Source organism: Brachyhypopomus gauderio, chromosome 3 (assembly GCF_052324685.1).
Source record: "Brachyhypopomus gauderio isolate BG-103 chromosome 3, BGAUD_0.2, whole genome shotgun sequence".
Lineage (NCBI taxonomy): Eukaryota > Metazoa > Chordata > Actinopteri > Gymnotiformes > Hypopomidae > Brachyhypopomus > Brachyhypopomus gauderio.
In genome coordinates, this window is record NC_135213.1 from 39,318,862 (window position 1) to 39,339,589 (window position 20,728).

Genomic DNA, 20,728 nt, shown 5'->3' on the forward strand with positions numbered 1-20,728 from the left:
GCTTTCTTCCACGGCCAGGCAGGTTTGCAGCTGTTCCATAAGTTTTAAACTTCCTTATAATGCTCCCAATGGTGTCTCTTGGGATGTTATATTTTTTGGAAATCTTCTTATACCCAAGGCCCTTTAGGTGCGATGAAATAATCTCCTCTCTCAGCTTTTGTGGAAGCTCCTTTGTCTTTCCCATGATTGCAACTCACCTTGAATTCCTTCATGGGTGGGGTTTATATATGCATCACAGCTGAAGCAAATGAAGGATCATTATAGAGTTCTCAAAGGCTTAGTTATGTTTCAACTCCACTTTAGTCCATAAAAACTGTCAGAAAGCTTTAAAAACAACAATATTATATAGGGGTTGAATAATTGTGACATGGCTATCTTAACAAAATATACTGTTACACACAAATACTATATCATGCATTTTCTGTTCTGATTTTATGTATCACTCAACTCATGAAGTCATCCAAAGAAGAATCTTGCTATTTGAAAAAACATATATTGATAAATCTTTAAAATCTTTGGGGGGTTGAATATTTATATATATATATATATATATATATATATATATATATATATATATATGTGGCGAGTGTAAATTGTTAGCGGGGGGGGGTGTAAATGGACACAAATTAAGTATTATATCGCCTCCACCGAGCAGAGCGTTGAGGAGCGATTTCGATTGGAGGATCGTGCTCTCTGTCTGAGATTTTTTATTATTAATTTTTTGCTGATGCTGGTCCAGCGTGGCGCGTGCCAGTGATTATGCCTCGGCATGCCCACGTGCCATATGTTACCGAGCCCTGATGATGGAGAGGATGCGTAATCTCTTCATGCTGATGAAATAACATGAAATGTTCCAGTTTTAATCCACCAACACTATCACTGTTACAGGTGGGTTAAAAGCGGAGCACAAATTTCGATTGCGGTGTAAAAAATCACAATTGACAAAATATGGCACATTTACATTTTATTTACAAATGTTTGCCAACTGTGATGAGCTAAAATTACTAGCACATCCTTCTGACTTTTGTTTTACAGGAAGCGTGCGGCTACAGGAGTCGATTTTGATGATGGAGATGATGCGTAATCTCTTCATGCTGATGAAATAACATGAAATGTTCCAGTTTTAATCCACCAACACTATCACTGTTACTAATGGGTATTTTTAAATTCATAATATTAACAATACAAATGGTTTTTAAATCTCTATGGAACTATTGTAATGAATTATGAAGGTCGTATGATTTTAGGAATGGCATTTCTGAAATAAATATTCTATTTTAATTTCCTAAAAGAGTGATTTGTTTTGTTATGTATAAAATTTAAAACGAGTGTGTTGTGTTCTATAGAGTTCTAATTAGATCCTCCACTAGGAGGCACTGTGTACTGTGTAAGAGAGGAAGGCAGAGGAGAAGAAGGAGTGCCGTGTGCTCAGTAAAGTACGGCTGTGTTCGAAATAGCCTACTACATACTACTGGCGTACTGATCCAGCCCCAAATCAGTATGCAGTATGTGACCAAAATGAAAATTTTCAGTACGCGAAACATACCCGGATGACCTACTACTTCCGCAAAATATTCCAGTACGCGAACAGAGCTATCTTCGTGGTGTACTGCATCCCATCATGCAACGCTACGTTCACGTAACCCCGTAGTATGCTTTGCTTTTGTCGCATACTGGAAACTGTACTGCATACTACTACGAGGACCAGTATGCAGTATCCAGTATATACTGAGTCCAGTATGCAGTATCCAGTATGTAGTAGTCTATTTCGAACAAAGCCTACGTGTGTATTTAATCTGTACGGCTGTGTTGCTTCTTACTTTCATTTAACAACCTAACAAATTGGCAAAGAGGATGGCCGTTTCCCTACCGCCACCATTCCTCCAGTGTCCTGGCGAATCGACGCTTTCGTTCAGTACGTGGCTGCAAATGTTTGAGGGGAATGTTGAGAATGACTTGGAGTTATATTGAGTTATATTGTGTTGTTTAAGTGTTCCCTTTATTTTTTTGAGCAGTATATATATACACTACCGTTCAAAAGTTTGGGGTCACCTAGACAATTTTGTGTTTTGCCCTGAAATCTCATACTTTTATTTATCAAATGAGTTGCAAAATGAATAGAAATATAGTCCAGACATTGACAAGGTAGAAATAATGTTTTTTTTTTTATTTGAAATAATTTTCTACTTTAAACTTTGCTTTCGTCAAAGAATGCTCCCTTAGCAGCAATTACAGCATTGCAGACCTTTGGCATTCTAGCTGTTAATTTGCTGAGGTAATCTGGATAAATTTCACCCCATGCTTCCAGAAGCCGCTCCCACAAGTTTGATTGGGTTAATGGGCACTTTTTTTGTACCATACGGTCAAGATGCTCCCACAACAGCTCAATAGGGTTGAGATCTGGTGACTGCGCTGGCCACTCTATTACCGATAAAACACCAGCTGCCTGCTTCTTCTCTAAATAGTTTGTGCATAATTTGGAGGTGTGCTTTGGGTCATTGTCCTGTTGCAGGATGAAATTGGCTCCAATCAAGCGCTGTCCACAGGGTATGGCATGGTGTTGCAAAATGGAGTGATAGCCTTCCTTATTCAAAATCCCTTTTACCTTGTACAAATCTCCCACTTTACTAGCACCAAAGCAACCCCAGACCATCACATTACCTCCACCATGTTTGACAGATGGTGTCAGGCACTCATCCAGCATCTTTTCAGTTGTTCTGCGTCTCACAAATGTCCGTCTGTGTGATCCAAACACCTCAAACTTTGATTCGTCTGTCCATAACACTTTTTTCCAATCTTCCTCTGTCCAATGTCTGTGTTCTTTTGCCCATATTAATATTTTTCTTTTATTAGCCAGTCTCAGATATGGCTTTTTCTTTGCCACTCTGCCCTGAAGGCCAGCATCCCGGAGTCGCCTCTTCACTGTAGATGTTGACACTGGCATTTTGCGGGTACTATTTAATGAAGCTGCCAGATGAGGACCTGTGAGGCGTTGATTTCTCAAACCTGAGACTCTAATGTTGTCTTCTTGCTCAGTTGTGCAGCGGGGCCTTCCACTTCTCCTTCTACTCTGGTTAGAGCCTGTCTGTGCTCTCCTCTGAAGGGAGTAGTACACACCATTGTAGGAAATCTTCAGTTTCTTGGCAATGTCTCGCATGGAATAGCCTTCATTTCTCAGAACAAGAATAGACTGTCGAGTTTCAATTGAAAGTTGTCTTTTTCTGGCCATTTTGTGAGTTTAATCGAACCAACAATTGTAATGCTCCAGATTCTCAACTAGCTTAGGGCGTACTCACACTAGGCACGGTTTGCTGGTTCCGTGCTGGGGCCCGGTTATCCCCCCTCCCCACTCCCCCTCTGGCCTGCACTCACACTGGCTTCAGCAACCCGGCCCGAGCACGCTTACGTCATCACAACGCCGCTTTATTTGGAAAAAAAGCGCGCTCGCACAACACTATGGAGTTCACGATTCTCTTTTTATTGTATTTTTGGAGTCGTTTTGGGAGTGCAGAAACACGGTGCAAGCACAGATTTATCGATAATTTAACACAACGATTGTCTGCTAATCGCTTTGCCGCTATGACTGTTTAACGTGAGCATCGCATCACTGACGTCATGTTTGAGTTCCAGCTAAATGAACCAATCAGACGAGGCACCAAGCGGGCCCGGGCACGGATAGCGCTCACACTAGAAGCGAACCGTGCCCGAGTCCACATGAATCGTGCCCTGGCCCACCTCTTCAAGCGGGCCCGAGCACGGTTAACTGATCCGTGCCCGGGCCCGGATCACAGAGCCTAGTGTGAGTACGCCCTTAAAGGAAGGTCAGTTTTATAGCTTCTCTAATCAGCAAAACTGTTTTCAGCTGTGCTAACCTACTTGCACAAGGGTTTTCAAGGGTTTTCTAAATATCCAATAGCCTCCTTACAGAGTTAGCAAACACAATGTACCATTAGAACACTGGAGTGATGGTTATTGGAAATGGGTCTCCATACATCTATGTAGATATTGCATTAACAACCAGGGCCCGTATTTATCAAACTTCTTAGAGTGGAATTTTGGACTAAAGTGCTGAAAAATTCTTAGATTTGCTCCTACTCACAGAGTTAAGTGTAAGTGCCAGTTATCAAAACTCTCAAGTATAAGAATCACTCTTACTCTCCCGAAAAGTTAAGACTGCTCCAGAGGACTCATAAGTTGTTAAGAGTTGCCACTAGGGGGCTGAGATGGCACTGAGAAGACAGAGACGCGTGCGAACCTTCACACATTTCAATTTTATAGATATATAAATATGCACATAAATATGCACAATGCACAAATATGCACAATAATTAGGCATTAGGATAAGCATGGGATTAAATTTTTTTGTTCTTCCTTTCATTTTTTTTCGTGCAAGATTGTAATATTCATGCTGCGATTTTAATACTTTAATTTTAAGCTTTGACGTCTGCCTTGTCAGTTCTTGTATGTCATTTGGGAGTGAGTCCTCTGCCTTCAGACGCCCACTCTTCCTCCGGCCATGGAGGTGTTTGGAAGCGCTGTCAGAGAGGGAGGGGCAGATGGAGAATCTGCGCTCAAGCCAGCAGGGTCGGGAGCACCAGCAGCTTCTTTATTACTGACGGATGCAATAATTTTGAAGTGATTTTACACTTAACTCTGTGAGTAGGAGCAAATCTAAGAATTTTTCAGCACTTAAGTCCAAAATTCCACTCTAAGAAGTTTGAAAAATACAGGCCCAGCTTTGCGGCACAGCCAGGTGTCGTAAATCAGCTCTTAGACTGACACTTAAGAATTGCTCCTACACTTCGCTTAAAGTGAGACTGAGAGGCTTGATAACTAACCTTTAGTCTCAGCTTTTAACTAAGAATTATTTTAGACATAAGTCAATTCTTAGCAGCATTCTTAGGAGTAATTCTAAGAAGTTTGATAAATACGGGCCCAGACGTTTACAGCTAGAATAGTCATTTACCACATTAATAATGTATAGAGTGTATTTTTGATGCATTTAATGTTAGCAAAATAAAAAAAACTGCTTTTCTTTCAAAAATAACATTTCTAAGTGACCCCAAACTTTTGAACAGTAGTGTGTATATATATATATATATATATAATATCATAATGATTGTAACATGGTCAAGTCAAATTTATTTATATAGTGCTTTTTACAACACATCACAAAGCAGCTTTACAATTGTATGGGTCCAGATCCCTAATGAGCGACAGAGGCAACAGTGGTGAGGAAAAACTCCCTATGATGGTGGGGATTAGGAAGAAATCTCGGGAGGACCAAGACTCAAAAGGGAACCCATCCTCCATTGGGCGGCCCACTAGCATAAGTCTGTATTTATAATCCAAATATAGTTCTATAGTTGCAGATGGTGAACCTCAGAGAGGAGTTGGCATCAGCGTGCCCTCTGTGGCAATGGTACATCCAAACAAAATGAAGTTCATAGAATGCGTTTATCATTATTATTATTATTATGAAATGCCATATTATTTATAATCTCTCTAGGGCACAGGTTCGTTTACTACACTTTCTGTAACGTACTAATCAGGCAGACAAGGATCCAAGTGCGGATAATAGCTGTCTTTATTGAAACAATGATCACAGAGCTATCAAACAGGTGAGGGTGCCATCTAGTTGCAGCTCCATTGAATCCCCTGTGGTTCTTTGGCCTAAAGAGAGAGAGGAGAAAAAGACAGGAGAAAATGATTATTATGAGTATTGATGTGATATGAATTTGAATTTGTTGCACATCCTTGGTTGTTTTTTTATACGTGTAATGAGTGTATACGTATCCAGTAAGTGTTCTCTTATACTGTGTATTCACCCACTATGGGATATGTATATGGGTAGACAAAACTGAGTTGTCATGTGTGAGGAGTAAACTCACATCACTCTGCAGGCACATTTTGAGGCAGACCAGTTCATCAGAACCAAACAGGGCAAGACTAGGCTGAGAGCAGATGCTGTTTGCACCATTTTTGTGCATCGCCCCGCACTCAGAAAGAGGAAGCCCCCTGCACAATACGAAATGACAGAAAGAAGAAACGGTTAAAAGATGGTCAGCTTGGAAGCAAGAGCCAATCCACAAAGGTGAAAAACAACTCCAGTAGCCGAGCTTCAAAATCCAACAACCCCCAAACAGCTCAAAATGTGCCATCAAGCCCATTAGACAGAAACATTTGGACTAATCATTACTCCTACAAGTAAATCTGCTTATTAAGAGGTGGATAATTCACTAAAATGCTTTAATTCACATTTTAACGCACATGTTAATTTGATTCTGATGTCCTTATAATACACAATCAGATTTTTTAAGCGTACTAACCTGTAAAAGTGTATCACAGATGGTCCACTGGTCCAGCTTGACTGCGCTGCTCGTATTTGCTGTAATCAAACGGGTTCGTTGGAGTGAACGGAGATGGCGCGACTCTCTCGCTATATGGTTCTGGTTCAGAGGGACTAGGCAAGGGACGAGGTCTAGGAGGAGATCAGAGGTCGGTACACGGGGAAAGCAGTAAGACGGAGAGACCGCTCGATACGTGGCATGGCACCAATACTTCACAAGAAGAGTGAGGGGGAAGATTAAATAGTTGCGATGGGGAGGCGCGATGAGCGGCAGGTGAACCGCATCTACACGGAGATCATGTGCGGTTCCTCACACTTTCACTTCAGTGCTTGAACCATTTTCGCCATATGCTCCTCCACCATCGTCCCAGAGTTCTCTTCTCAGAGCCCTCAGGTTTTCCGTCTTTCTTCACAAACGCTCTAGCCACCATTTGCTTCAGGCGGCATGAAGCCTTATTCCTTCTCAACTCTTCTTCTAGCTCCCCCTTTATCTTTTCATTCTCCTTCATCTTTTGTCTAAGTTCTTCTACTTCACTCAGTCGTGCCTTTTCGTTTTCCTGGTAGAAGAAGATCTCGTGCCTAAGCTTGATCTTCTCCAGCTCCTCCCTCGCTGTGTACTCGGCCAACCTTCTCGTCTCCTTTATACACTCCTCCTCCATTAGCTTCCTCTCCTCTTCAACCACCCTCTTTTCATCCTCCAGTTCCTTAAGTCTGTTCTTCATTTCTTCTCTCTCTCTTGCCCACTCCTTTTCCATCTTCTTGTACTCACTGACCATCTCTCTGTTTTTTATCATCTCTGTTTCTACTTGATCTGTGGCTTTATTAATCCTGGATATCATATTTTCAATTGTCATCTTGAACATCTCCTCCTGTTCATTCAGCGTCTGTGTGTAATCCTTTGTTTGTTCCTCACTTCTTTTCAGAATTTCACTTTCCATCTCAGTTTGTATACTGCAGTCCATCTTCTTTCTTATAACTCTCCACTGTCCACTACTGTATTAATTAGTTGTATGTTCAGCTGTGATGCTGTACAGTCTTTCCTTTTTCTCAACAAATATCACACTGGTGTCGACTGCCTTGACGTGCGGCCTTATATACGTTCGGTTATGTTGTGTTATGTCGTTACTATAGAAACGGAATTCTACTACTTACCAACGTTATGCTAAATTTCCTTCGGGATCAATAAAGTATGTATCTATCTATCTATCTATCGATGTATTGTGACGTCATTTCGATTAATCAATTCATAACATCTAAGTAAACAAAAACATACTGTGGTTATACAAAAAATATATATATATTACTTTATTCAGTAATAGTTATTCCTTTTTAATAATAAGTTCATTATTATACATTTATTTTTTTTAAGAAAAAAATTTAAAAATATGCAGAAGTACCACAATAAACCGCAGCATGAATGAATTTACATTTGAGACTGTTCGTATCTACTGCCATTTTAATTTGGGCAAATTAATTCTACTTTAAATAATACATTGAAATAAAGGAGTAATGAGATGGAATTGAATGAATTACATTAGAAAAGGAGCACCCTGGCAGCAAAGTAGATACCTGTCACGTTTTTTATTTAAAAATAAGGAAAATTTTCCGCTGGTCGCTGCGATCATTCCCTCCAGCCCAATCAAGGTCCAGGACCCCTTATATTTTACACGACGTCTTCACTTTTTTGATAGAAACACCTTCTCTCTCGTTACATTCATCCATCTCTGATTAGTTTTTCGGGTTTGTTGTTCCCGCTGTCAGCGCTAATCTCGCGAGAACTGACACTCGGGCTACTGCAGGTTGCCATTCTCGCGAGACTAGCGACATAGTTCAGTTTGGAGAGGCGCTTGAATGCTTTTAAGATTTATACTAGGTATGCTGACGAACCAACGTTCGATGCGAAAAATTCTGGCTCAGTAATGTGTTCCAAACTACGTTGTACTTTTGTAAAGGTGTCATATAACATCACTCCTCACCGCCTAGCAGGTGTATGTTTTTTCCTGAATACTACTGTGACTTCGTCAAGCACAACCCAGCCAATCATCAGGCACTATTTATAGTCAACTCTGAGGCGATTTCAGGTCGGGAGACCAGCGAGAAGATACTTTGTTGTTTTCAAGCGGTCTGTTTTCTTCATCAACGCTCCGGACACCATCGAAATATATGTGGACCTAAAAATACAGCTTTTATCTCAATACTGACCAAATTTAATCGAAATCCGTGCAGGCGAAAGTATTTTACTAGACCGCGGAAAATAAGTAGTCATGATTGACATTGGCGTATCGAACGTCACGGTAGCGCAACTTTAGGCTAAAAGCGGCGTCTCGGTTTAACTCGTTCCCACAGTGTTTTCTTGAAATCGGTACTGATACCAGTGTTGTGTAGTTTAATCTCATTGTTTTCTGATATAACTTGTTGTTAAATGGTAATATAGTTAACATCACTTCGAATTAGATTATGATTATGATTAATTATTAATTATGATTAATTAGAATTAGATTATGTGAATTTCAGTCACACGACTTCTATTGTAATTAATGTATTATATTTTAATGTGATACATGATATTATAAATATCATAACTTTATCAATTCTCAACCAATTTTCAAAATCCAGGTATCATTTTAAAGGTATATTTCAGCTCTGTCTAGATATGTGATTCTTTTAAAGCTTGAGGCTGTTTGAAAATTTTGTCATCATACCTATATATACTATATTACAATACGGGAATTTACGGGAAAATATTAATACGGGAGGACATCGGGAAAGAGGGGTAAAATATGGTAGTAGTTTCCCAGCCAAAACGGGAGAGTTGACAGGTATGCTCTATGCCAGGGGTGGGCAACCTTTGAGACATGGAGTGTAATGAGTGTGTGGCACTATCAGCAAATAAAATTGGAGCGGGGGGGGGGGGGGGGGTAGCGAGTGTAAATTGTTAGGGGAGTGGAGGTGTAAATGGACACAAATTAAGTATTATATCACGATCGATCGCCAAGTATATGCACACAAAGACAGGACTGAAACGAGTCTTGATCACATGGGTGGACAAGTCAAGCCTCATCTGACAATGTGAAATATGGGAAATCTGATCTATAATGTGTGTTCACAAATGTGAGAAATGTTTGATTATGCACCAGTGAACTGAAGCCATTTGAATGTCTAGCATTACCTGAACCGCTCCATGTGTCTTCAGTTCAACTTCTTTTCAGGGTGTGTTGGGTCTGCAGGACTGATGGTTGCTAAGATCCTGCGGCGCGTGCGTCTGTGAATGTCAAGCGATGTGTGCAGCTCAGTCCATCAGTCCCGCAGCAGGGTTGAGATCCAGACCCAAACCAACTGTGAGTATACGTGCTTCTTGATTCGTTAGGTCAAACAAAACGAAAGATGATTTGATCATTGGTGTGTTTACACGATGCTCTAATGTGATAAAGGACGTTATAAACGACGTGCAAGCAGCTCTTAAACATGCACGTTCGCCTTTATTATATCCACTTTCATTTAGTTGGTAAACGTTTAGCTTCAAGAAGCAGCATAGTACTAACACGATACAGTGCGTAACTCTTAAGACATTTTGGTGGATACACATGTGGGACTGGAATGTGTGAGCCTTTATTTCCCACCAGACCGGACCGCGTTTACTGGCGGGTCCCAGTTTGTTCCCCGGGCAACAGGCCACCAACAGTCGCTCCAGCTCTCCAAACGTGTGTTTCAGCATAACAAACGAGCTAAAACCGAATAAAACATGAATGAACGACCCTTTAATTAGTTTGAAAATGATACATTCACTACCCTACAGTTTGTTGGGTAAAAGTTATATTACAGAGGCTGTAATGTTGGGAAGTGCAGTTTCATGTTGTGTTTTTTGACTTGCGTGTTGTAGGTGATGGACGTTGGAAGCCACGGAGAAGCTGATGACACAGATGATCGCCTCTGTGCTGGTCTGAATGCTTGTCTTAGACTTTTACTCTGATTCTGGATCAGTCTTGTAGGTGTGGGTGGAGGTGCATGCACTTTAACTGAGCTTTAACTGAGCTTTAAAGGAGCCTGTCTATATACAAAGAACTGACGCTGTTGTTTAAGGTGCAGCGACTTCTAAATATAATCACACATTATTTTGATCCCAGATACCTCTGTGTTAACGTTCCATATTAACACTGTGTACTGCAGTAGTTCATGGGTTATAATCTGACCAATCACAACAGCAATGGAGTGTCTTTTCAGTCTTTCATTTTGATGTTAGTTTCTGCCTGTTCTCTGTTCTCAGATGGTGTTGAAGAGGTGACCAGTGGTTTCTGTCTGGACCCAGCTGCTCTCTGCAGAGACCACTGCGATCTCCTGCTTGACGCCATCGATGATCAGCTCAGTAGGCTGCAGGTCAGATGGGAGGCCACTCACAATATTTCTTCCTTTCTGTTTCTTCATTGAAAAACTGCATTTCCAGCAATTAAATGAGTAAATGTTGATGTTGTGTAACACGTCACAAAGTCACTGGCTCAACACTACAGTGATAACGCAGCTGAAGTGTTGGGAACCAGCGTGCAGACATATTCACGTGTGTCTGGCTCACGCACACCTGGCACACCTGGTGAAGGCCTTGCTTGTCCAGTAAGGAAATAACACAATGTCTCTGGTTCCTAAAACTGGGACTAACCCCGTGACCTCCATAACAAAATGATAAAAGACATTTCTTTCAGGCAAAAGATCATTTGTTTGATCAGTTATATTAATACAAGGATGCTTTTGTGGGGTCTTATATCCCTGATTTGTGCCATATAGATACAAGCAGAGAATATGATCATTTAACCAGCAAATGTGTTAAAATTACCTTGTACACTTGCAAAAAAAGCATGAATGTGAAGTGGGTGAGAATGAGGATATTTACTGCAAAAGTTAAATTTCTAAATTTACGCTAAATTTCTGTTGTGTCCCTAGACTCCCCCGACCAAATGGAGGGAACGGCAAGACGGAGAACTTTCTCCACTCAGGTAGACTCAAGGCCTCTCAGGATCACGTTAGAAGATGGCGGTGGGCGTGGCCTGTGATCTGTGGGCGTGATCTGTGGGCGTGTCATTGGGACCAGTACCACGCTCATCACGTTTTCTCATGCTCTCACCTGTCTCACACCTGATTCAGCTCATTGAGCAGGTGTAGAACTCATCAACCTTTATGAGATGAGTGAGAATACAAAAATACACTGAGCTTGAGATCCAAGGACTCGGACTGGGAACCAGTGCCTTTCACTGGGTGTCAATTCTGCAGACTGTCCAGAATCTGGATACTTGAAAATTTTTTATTTTAATTGGATTTTTTTTCCTCTGATTTTTGAAAATAAATATAATCTAAATCATTTTAGGATTATGCCCAAATTCAATATTTGTTTTAGGATATAGCACATGTGGTCTTTTTTATATCTTTAAAATTATTTTCAGTGCACCTCAGAAGCAGTAAGTCTATGATTAAAGACTCTGTCCTGAGCACCACGCCCCCTCCCACTGGCAACACTACCTCCACGCCCAACGAGTCAAACTCTGACCTCCCGGACACTTCCACAGGTAAAACAGGCCGATAATGGTCCCGTCCCAGGGTGCAATGCCTCCTGTAACGCCGAACCGTTGCCTGTTTCCCTGCCGTTACAGAGGTCACTATAAACAGTGGAGCGAGGTGGCCAGCAAGAACGGGGCAGTGATCGTGTTCGCCTCTTTACTGCCCCCTCCTGGCAGACACTGGGAGCTGCAGGACCCGGTGGCTCGAAGACTGAGCAGTGTCTTTGGAGACTGGAACGACTGCTGGGAACTACCATTGGGGTGTGTGTGTGTGTGTGTGTGTGTGTGTGTGTGTGTGTGTGTGTGTGTGTGTGTGTGTGTGTGTGATTTCATCATTACATTAAGACATTACAATATTTGTTATATTATTTATGTATGACACATTTCATAATTTTTTTTTTCATTTTATATTATTATGTATTTTTAAAGTGAAAGGTGAGGCAGATTATAGGCCCCGCCCCCCTGAGGGACGAACACAACACAACAACAGGACAACTGCCACTGTGGACAAACAGTACAAACAGTACAACAGTATAACAAAGCTAAAATAGCATCTTTAATAGGTAACAGGGGAAGAGGAGGAAGAGGACGAGGAAGAGGAGGAGAGCGTGTGCACTGAAGACTTCAGCTCAAGATTCAGAGATGTGATGCTGGACGTTCCAGTGCCACGTTCAACTGGAACAGGTATGCTGACCTCAGATCAGTTTCCAGTGACCATATAGATTAGGTCGATGGGGATGGGGGTGGGGTGGGAACTGGTCTCAGTTCAGCATAAGGAAACGAGCTTCTGCCCAGGATTCAAATGACCTACAGGCCTGTTGTGGGATGATACTCATTTGAGTGTCCACAGATGTAATGGAGAAGTCTTAAAAGACTGGAGAGATTTTAATTATAATGAGTTGAACTGACAGGAATCAACCAGTAGGAGGCAGCATAGCTTTATGTACGTACCTTCTGAACTGGACCTTTATGAAATCATGATTTTCATTTAAAAGGGTGCAACAATCTCTTTAAAAATGTTGGGTTTTTTGTCAGTGGGGGACCGTAGGGGCACAGTTAATGTATTTGAGTTAACTCAAAGTCAAGTTAATGTAGCTGTTATTCTTGATGGTTCTGTCCTAAGCCACAGACAGTCTGAGCAGTGATACTGTACGCGTTACTGAAGCCCAGATGGCAGGATATCTGAGCACAACACACAACCCCAGTAGGCATTCTTCACAAACGCCCAAACCCAGACCCCTAGCAGGTAGCTCCTGGCTTCATCTGTGAGCCAGACCTTCTCTGAGCTGTTTCTGTCGTTAAAATGAAGTAGATTTACTCATACTCACAGTGTCAGACAACAATAATATAGAGTAAAAATATACAGTGCATCAGAATAAACCATTTTCAGTGCTGTAGACGTAGGTACTGTGTTCATATAGATCTCTGAGCTTCTGTAGTTCCTCTGAGGAGGACAGACTTGTTCACCACAGACAGCGATCTGGACTCGCTGCACACAGAACCGGTACTATGGCATATTCAGCATACGCTGAACAGATGCTGTGTATAGTCTTGTGTTTGCTTCGGCATTAAAAGGCAGTGAACTTGTGAATTGCTTCAGAAAATGCAAAATGCATGAATATAATCACAATGCAACTGAAACTGTAGACAAGCAGCGTGTGTCTGGGTTTGAGGGACCAGTTGTGTGGTTCTGACTCACTGTAACGACCTCCATGGTAGGCAGTGTGACCTCTGACCTGAGTGAGTGCTACATTCTTGTGGAAGTTATATATGACATGTTTTATGAATCTGGATATGAGTTTACGAGCGTGAATGGCAGTGAAACCTCTCTGCTTGTGTGACGTTACAGCGTGGGAAGGTCAGAACGGATCCTGTGATGAAGGACAAACACTCAGGTAATAATAATAAATAATAATAATCTTTATTTGTATAGCACCTTTCATACATACATGCAACTCAATGTGCTTTACAGTATAAATAAAAGAAACATAAAAAGGAGAAGACAAAAAGGAAATGTTAGAAGAAATTAAAGTAAAATAACATAAAATGTAAAAAAGTAAAGTAAACAATATAATAAAAAAGTAAAGTAAATAAAACTAAAGTAAATATAAGAAGATAACAAAATATTAAAATTAAAGATAAAAAGAAATAATTAAATAAAGTGACAAATTATAAAATAATAGACTAGAGTTTCTTAACTAAAAGCAGATCTAAACAGAAATGTTTTGAGACTGTTCTTGAAACTATTCAGGGATTAAATGCCTCTGAGCTCTTCAGGAAGAGAATTCCAGAGCTTTGGGCCATAGTGTCTAAAAGCACCCTCGCCAATCTTTAATCGGCATCTAGGAATCACCAGTAGATTACTGTTTGAAGACCTCAGAGACCTGACTGGAACATATCTAACCATCATTTCACTGAGGTAAAGAGGGGCAAGACCATGAAGACATTTAAAAACCATGACTAGAACCTTAAAATCTATCCTAAAGCTGACAGGTAACCAGTGCAGTGAGTGGAGTGCAGGTGTAATATGATCTCTCTTTCACCTGTGGGTCAGAACCCTTGCAGCCGCATTCTGAACTCTCTGTAGGTGCGAAATAGAGCTCTTTGGAAGAGCAGACAGAACAGCGTTACAATAATCTAGCCTTGATGTGATAAATGCATGGACAAGTTTTTCACTGTCAGCAGGAGTGAGCATATCTCGGACCTTAGCAATGTTTCGAAGGTGAAAATAAGCTGTCTTGTATGTAGTCATGATGTGTGATTTGAAGCTGAGCTCATTATCAAAGGTGACGCCCAGGTTCTTAACACATTGTCTGGCATTCAGATTCATTTGATTTAAATATTTAAACATCATTTCTTTGTGAATCACTGCCAAGAACAAGAACTTCTGTCTTCTGTTTATTTAATTGCAGAAAATTGTCAGACATCCATGTCTGTATATCATCTATGCAGTCAAACAGTGAGCAAATTGATTTTAGGGCCTTAGGTTCTAGAGAAATGTAAAGTTGAGTGTCATCTGCATATTGATGATAACTAATACCATGTTTATTAATGATATGTGGTAACGGAAGCATATATAGGTTGAATAGTAACGGCCCAAGAATTGATCCTTGGGGGACGCCACAAGTTTTTTTTTGACGTGTGGAGGAAGAGGTACCTAATGCTACGTAGTAATCAAGCCCAGTTAGGTACGATCTAAACCAGTCTAAGACTAAGCCACTAAGGCCTACCCAGCTCTGTAGTCGATCAAGAAGAATTTCATGATCAACCGTGTCAAAAGCAGTGCTTAAATCCAGCAGAAAAAGGACTGAGAGTTTGCCTGCATCCGTATTCAATCTCAAGTCATTTACTACCTTAACTAGGGCTGTTTCAGTGCTGTGGAGAGCTCTGAAACCAGATTGAAAAGTGTCATTTATTTGATTTACTTTTACATAATCATTCAACTGGATTGACACAACTTTTTCAATGATTTTGCTAAGAAAGGAAAGGTTAGATATAGGTCGATAATTATTGAGAATTGTGGGATCAAGATTTCTGTTCTTTAATAGTGGTTTAACCGTTGCTGTTTTTAAAAAGTTAGGGAATTCACCCAATTGCAGAGACTGATTAACAATCGTTAGAACTTCATTTGCTAATGAGCTCAGAACCTGCTTGAAAAAGCATGTAGGTAAAGGGTCCAGTTCACAAGTAGAGGATTTTAGTGATGAGATCACATCAAGTAGTGTTGTCAACTTCTTGGAAATAAGACATATTAAAGTTAGGCTGAGTAACTGATATAAGGGTTGATAGTCTATTAGTGCTTGTTGCTATGTTCTGCCTTATACTAGTAATCTTGTCCCTAAAAAATATTGCAAACTCATCACATTTTTCAACTGAAACAGTCTCAGGGAAGAAACAGGAGGTGGGGTTTACTAGCTGATCTATACTTCTGAACAAGACAGCCGAGTTATTATTTGATGAATGAATTAAGGTAGAGAAATAGTTTTTCCTTGCTGATTTCACTTCACTGTTGTAATTGTGCAATGTTGTTTTATAAATATCAAAATGTACTTGCAATTCTGACCTTCACCAACGTCTCTCAGCCTGCCTACAATCTTGCCTAAATTTTACAATAGAAGGAGTGTAGATTAAACAGCGTGAATCTAATGTTATCAGACAAACTTGGGATACAAACTAAATCAATGAAAGTAAATCCAAAATATTGATTCTCCCTGTTTCTCTCTTTCTTTGCTCTTTCGTTCTGTGTGTGTGTGTGTGTGTGTGTGTGTGTGTGTGTGTGTGTGTGTGTGTGTGTGTGTGTGTGTGTGTGTGTGTGTGTGTGTGTGTTAGCTCTGATGAAGGGCAGGTTATAAGACTCGGTAGAAAGCTGAAAACTCCAACCAGAATTCAGCGAAAGAAGAAAAGGATCCAAAGCGAGAGGAACAACTACAGCCCAACTCCACCCTCTACACCCACTCCACCCTCTACATCCCCTCCACCCTCTACATCCCCTCCACCCTCTACACCCACTCCACCCTCTACACCCACTCCACCCTCTACATCCCCTCCACCCTCTACATCCCCTCCACCATCTACATCCCCTCCACCCTCTACACCCACTCCACCCTCTACATCCCCTCCACCCTCTACACCCACTCCACCCTCTACACCCACTCCACCCTCTACATCCCCTCCACCCTCTACACCCACTCCACCCACTCCACCCTCTACACCCTCTACACCCCCTCCACCCTCTACACCCTCTACACCCTCTCCACCCTCTACACCCCCTCCACCCTCTACACCCCCTCCACCCTCTACACCCACTCCACCCTCTACATCCCCTCCACCCTCTACACCCACTCCACCCTCTACATCCCCTCCACCCTCTACTTCCCCTCCACCCTCTACTTCCCCTCCACCCTCTACATCCCCTCCACCCTCTACACCCACTCCACCCTCTACATCCCCTCCACCCTCTACACCCACTCCACCCTCTACATCCCCTCCACCCTCTACATCCCCATCCACCCTCTACACCCACTCCACCCTCTACATCCCCTCCACCCTCTACACCCACTCCACCCTCTACACCCACTCCACCCTCTACACCCCCTCCACCCTCTACATCCCCTCCACCCTCTACACCCACTCCACCCTCTACACCCCCTCCACCCTCTACACCCACTCCACCCTCTACATCCCCTCCACCCTCTACTTCCCCTCCACCCTCTACTTCCCCTCCACCCTCTACATCCCCTCCACCCTCTACACCCTCTCCACCCTCTACACCCACTCCACCCTCTACACCCTCTCCACCCTCTACACCCCCTCCACCCTCTACACCCACTCCACCCTCTACATCCCCTCCACCCTCTACTTCCCCTCCACCCTCTACTTCCCCTCCACCCTCTACATCCCCTCCACCCTCTACACCCTCTCCACCCTCTACACCCACTCCACCCTCTACACCCTCTCCACCCTCTACATCCCCTCCACCCTCTACACCCACTCCACCCTCTACACCCACTCCACCCTCTACACCCACTCCACCCTCTACATCCCCTCCACCCTCTACACCTTCTCCACCCTCTACATCCCCTCCACCCTCTACACCTTCTCCACCCTCTACACCCACTCCACCCTCTACACCCACTCCACCCTCTACACCTTCTCCACCCTCTACACCCTCTCCACCCCCGTCACCCTCTGCAGCTGTGAGACATCGCCCGTCTTACACAGGCACTAGAGAACAGGTATCTAGTGACGTCTTTACTTTGGTCTCATTTTCCTGTTCATATTTAATAAATTTTAGTAATGTTGTGTGTGTGTGTGTGGTGGTTAGCCCGCACCCGCCTACAGCACGTAGTGTTAGGTAGACCCGCACCCGCCTTCAGCAGGTAGTGTTAGGTAGACCCGCACCCGCCTTCAGCAGGTAGTGTTAGATAGACCCGCACCTGCCTACAGCAGGTAGTGTTAGGTAGACCCGCACCCGCCTACAGCAGGTAGTGTTGGGTAGACCCGCACCCGCCTACAGCAGGTAGTGTTAGGTAGACACGCCTACAGCAGGTGGAGTTAGGGAGACCCACCTACAGTAGGAGGAGTTAGGGATCAGGTCACTCCCCCCAGCACACTGGCTTTCCTTTCTACGTGCCTTCTGAATAGCATGTGACGTGAATACAGAGCCCTGTTCCCTAATGTGGGACGGGTCAGGACTTAAACTGGTGCTACACCATTCAAACACTTCAATCAGCACCTGTGTGTCATAACCTGTGTATCATAAACAAGACATTACTCCCATATTCCTTGATAAACACAAGCTGAAACACTGAACCGTTTGCACTAAAACAATCTGCCACCAATTTAGCACCAGTATCTTCCCCAGCCACATCAACCCACCTGTCCTGACTCTGGTGTCTCCTGTGCTGGTGTGTATGACGTGAACAGAAGGCGGAGAGCACGACCATGCTCCTAAATCAGAGCTTGAAACAGTCAGAGTGGGAGATCCGAGACCTGAGAGCAGTGCTTGCAGAGTCTGAGCGGGTCCACAAGGGGGCAGCAGGGAGGCAGGAGCAACAGAGCAGGAGCTGGGCTCAGGATATTCTCATGGAATGTGTGTGGCTACAGGAGCTGCTGACAGCCAATGGCATGCCTGCACACACCAAGCCCCTCCCACCCAGGTAAATATATACCTGTGTATGTGTGTTAATGACCATCCTTGTCTTTAACGTTGTAGTGAGAGTGTGCTAACCCTAACCTTGGCACTACATTAGGTACACAAGCCATTATACCTACACTGAACACATTAGGCACGGCTCTTTTCTAAATGCCTTTCGTAAGTGTGTAAATACACAGTGCAGCTCATCATTTGGTTTGCACTATATCACTTCTACCCTGTTCAAATGCTAAATGTAAATGTGCCATATTTTGTCAATTTTGATTTTTTTCACCGCAATCGAAATTTGTCCTCCTCTTTTAACCCATTTGTGCAGTTAGAACACACACACACACACACACTAGTGATTACTAGGGGGCTGTGGATCACACGTGCCCAGAGCGGTGGGCAGCCCTAGCCCAGCGCCCGGGGAGCAGTTGGGGTTAGGTGCCTTGCTCAAGGGTACCTCAGTCATGGCCTCAGGTCTGGGAATCGAACCCATGACCCTCCTGTCACAAGACCAGTTCCCTATCACAGGACCATGACTGCCCCTTAACCGTACAAGTCTTGTTTCTCTGCTCTTGCCGTCACTTGCCGCCCTAGTAATCACTAGTGTGTGTGTGTGTTCTAACTGCACAGGTGGGTTAAAAGCGGAGGACAAATTTCGATTGCGGTGTAAAAAATCACAATTGACAAAATATGGCACATTTACATTTTATTTACAAATGTTTGCCAACTGTGATGAGCTAAAATTACTAGCACATCCTTCTGACTTTTGTTTTACAGGAAGCGTGCGGCTACAGGAGTCGATTTTGATGATGGAGATGATGCGTAATCTCTTCATGCTGATGAAATAACATGAAATGTTCCAGTTTTAATCCACCAACACTATCACTGTTACTAATCGGTATTTTTAAGTAGATAATATTAACAATACAAATGTTTTTTAAATCTCTATGGAACTATTGTAATGAATTATGAAGGTCGTATGATTTTAAGAATGGCATTTTTGAAATAAATATTCTATTTTAATTTCCTAAAAGAGTGATTTGTTTTGTTATGTATAAAATTTAAAACGAGTGCCTACATCAGTTCATCTCAAGAGTATGGAATAAACCATTAAAAGTGAAGTTTGGTACTGCATAAAGTTGAAACGGATAAAACAATTCCAAAGATAAATAACCATATGCACATTTATATCTTAGAAAATATGAAATTCTATCAAGGTACTAAAGGATACTGTACAAGAAAATATAATACACAAGTTTTTAGAAAGGTCATTTTCATGGTTTGTTTGAATGGGGAGTACAGAAACCAGCTTTTCTTTGCAAGCACATTCTTTAATCTGCTTTAATCTTAATCTGTTTTAACATAACTCCCTGACCTTATGTGTACCACTGCATACTACCTGCACGTGGCCAGGTCTACTAATGTAGACCTACCAATGTAGACCTACACAAAGCAACAAGAAAGTGCAAGAAAGTATTTACGTGTTGCTCGGTAACATAAGTTTGTGAAACTTTTTGTAATGACAAAGTTTAATAAACATATCACAGTCTTCTGGCATTTATTATGCTCCTGTTAACTAAGAAATGGCGCTTGTAGAACTGTTGAAATGAAGCGTGATTTCAACTGAAATTGCAGCCGTGCTGACAGGGGCGGACTGGGGAGAAAAAGTGGCCCGGGAGTTCCTGACAGACTGGCCCACTAAAATATATATATATATGTGTGTGTGTATATATACTGTATATGAATCTATACATGGTACGTAGTGTATATGTGTAACGCTGGGACAGAAGCAGCAGGAGACAGAGGCTGAGGGTGACCGGGTGTGCTCTGTGTGGTTGTGGGCGTGCGTGTGACCGAGGGAGTGTGTGTAGGCGCCCTCTGGCGGCCTCCAGGCCGACCTACCGTGACAATATGTCAGCTTTTATTGTCATATGGACAATATTACTTCCAGCAATAATATGATTACAAAGCCACATATTGGTATATCAAAATAACTAACAAACTTAACAACTTGACCCTGACAAAATACAGGGGAAAACAACTGGAAAGCTACTGAAACCTACATTGTTCACTCAGTGAGTAACCTCTGTAGCTTGTCTTTTCTCTCTCAGCTTTTCAGTGCCACCTTTACGTTTGGTAGTTTGTTTAGACCAGGGGTGCCCACACCTTTTCAGCTTGTGAGCTACTTATAAG

At 42.4% G+C, this 20,728-nt stretch overlaps 2 long non-coding RNA genes across 5 annotated transcripts; both read left to right on the forward strand.

Annotated features, from left to right (window-relative positions):
• Positions 1 to 8,101: 8,101 nt before the first annotated feature.
• LOC143509495 (uncharacterized) lies at positions 8,102 to 12,001 on the forward strand. Of its 4 annotated transcripts, XR_013129691.1 has the most exons (7): positions 8,105 to 8,430; positions 9,543 to 9,687; positions 10,230 to 10,287; positions 10,614 to 10,723; positions 11,282 to 11,334; positions 11,779 to 11,901; positions 11,986 to 12,001. It is a non-coding gene; the product is annotated as an uncharacterized LOC143509495 (long non-coding RNA). The 4 variants fall into 4 exon arrangements; XR_013129693.1 differs by lacking the exon at positions 9,543 to 9,687 and having other exon boundaries at positions 8,102 to 8,430; XR_013129690.1 differs by lacking the exon at positions 8,105 to 8,430 and having other exon boundaries at positions 9,276 to 9,687.
• Positions 12,002 to 12,005: 4 nt separating this feature from the next.
• On the forward strand, positions 12,006 to 16,585 carry LOC143509496 (uncharacterized). The gene is made up of 4 exons (XR_013129694.1): positions 12,006 to 12,153; positions 12,456 to 12,576; positions 13,742 to 13,787; positions 16,222 to 16,585. It is a non-coding gene; the product is annotated as an uncharacterized LOC143509496 (long non-coding RNA).
• The last annotated feature ends 4,143 nt before the right edge of the window (positions 16,586 to 20,728 follow it).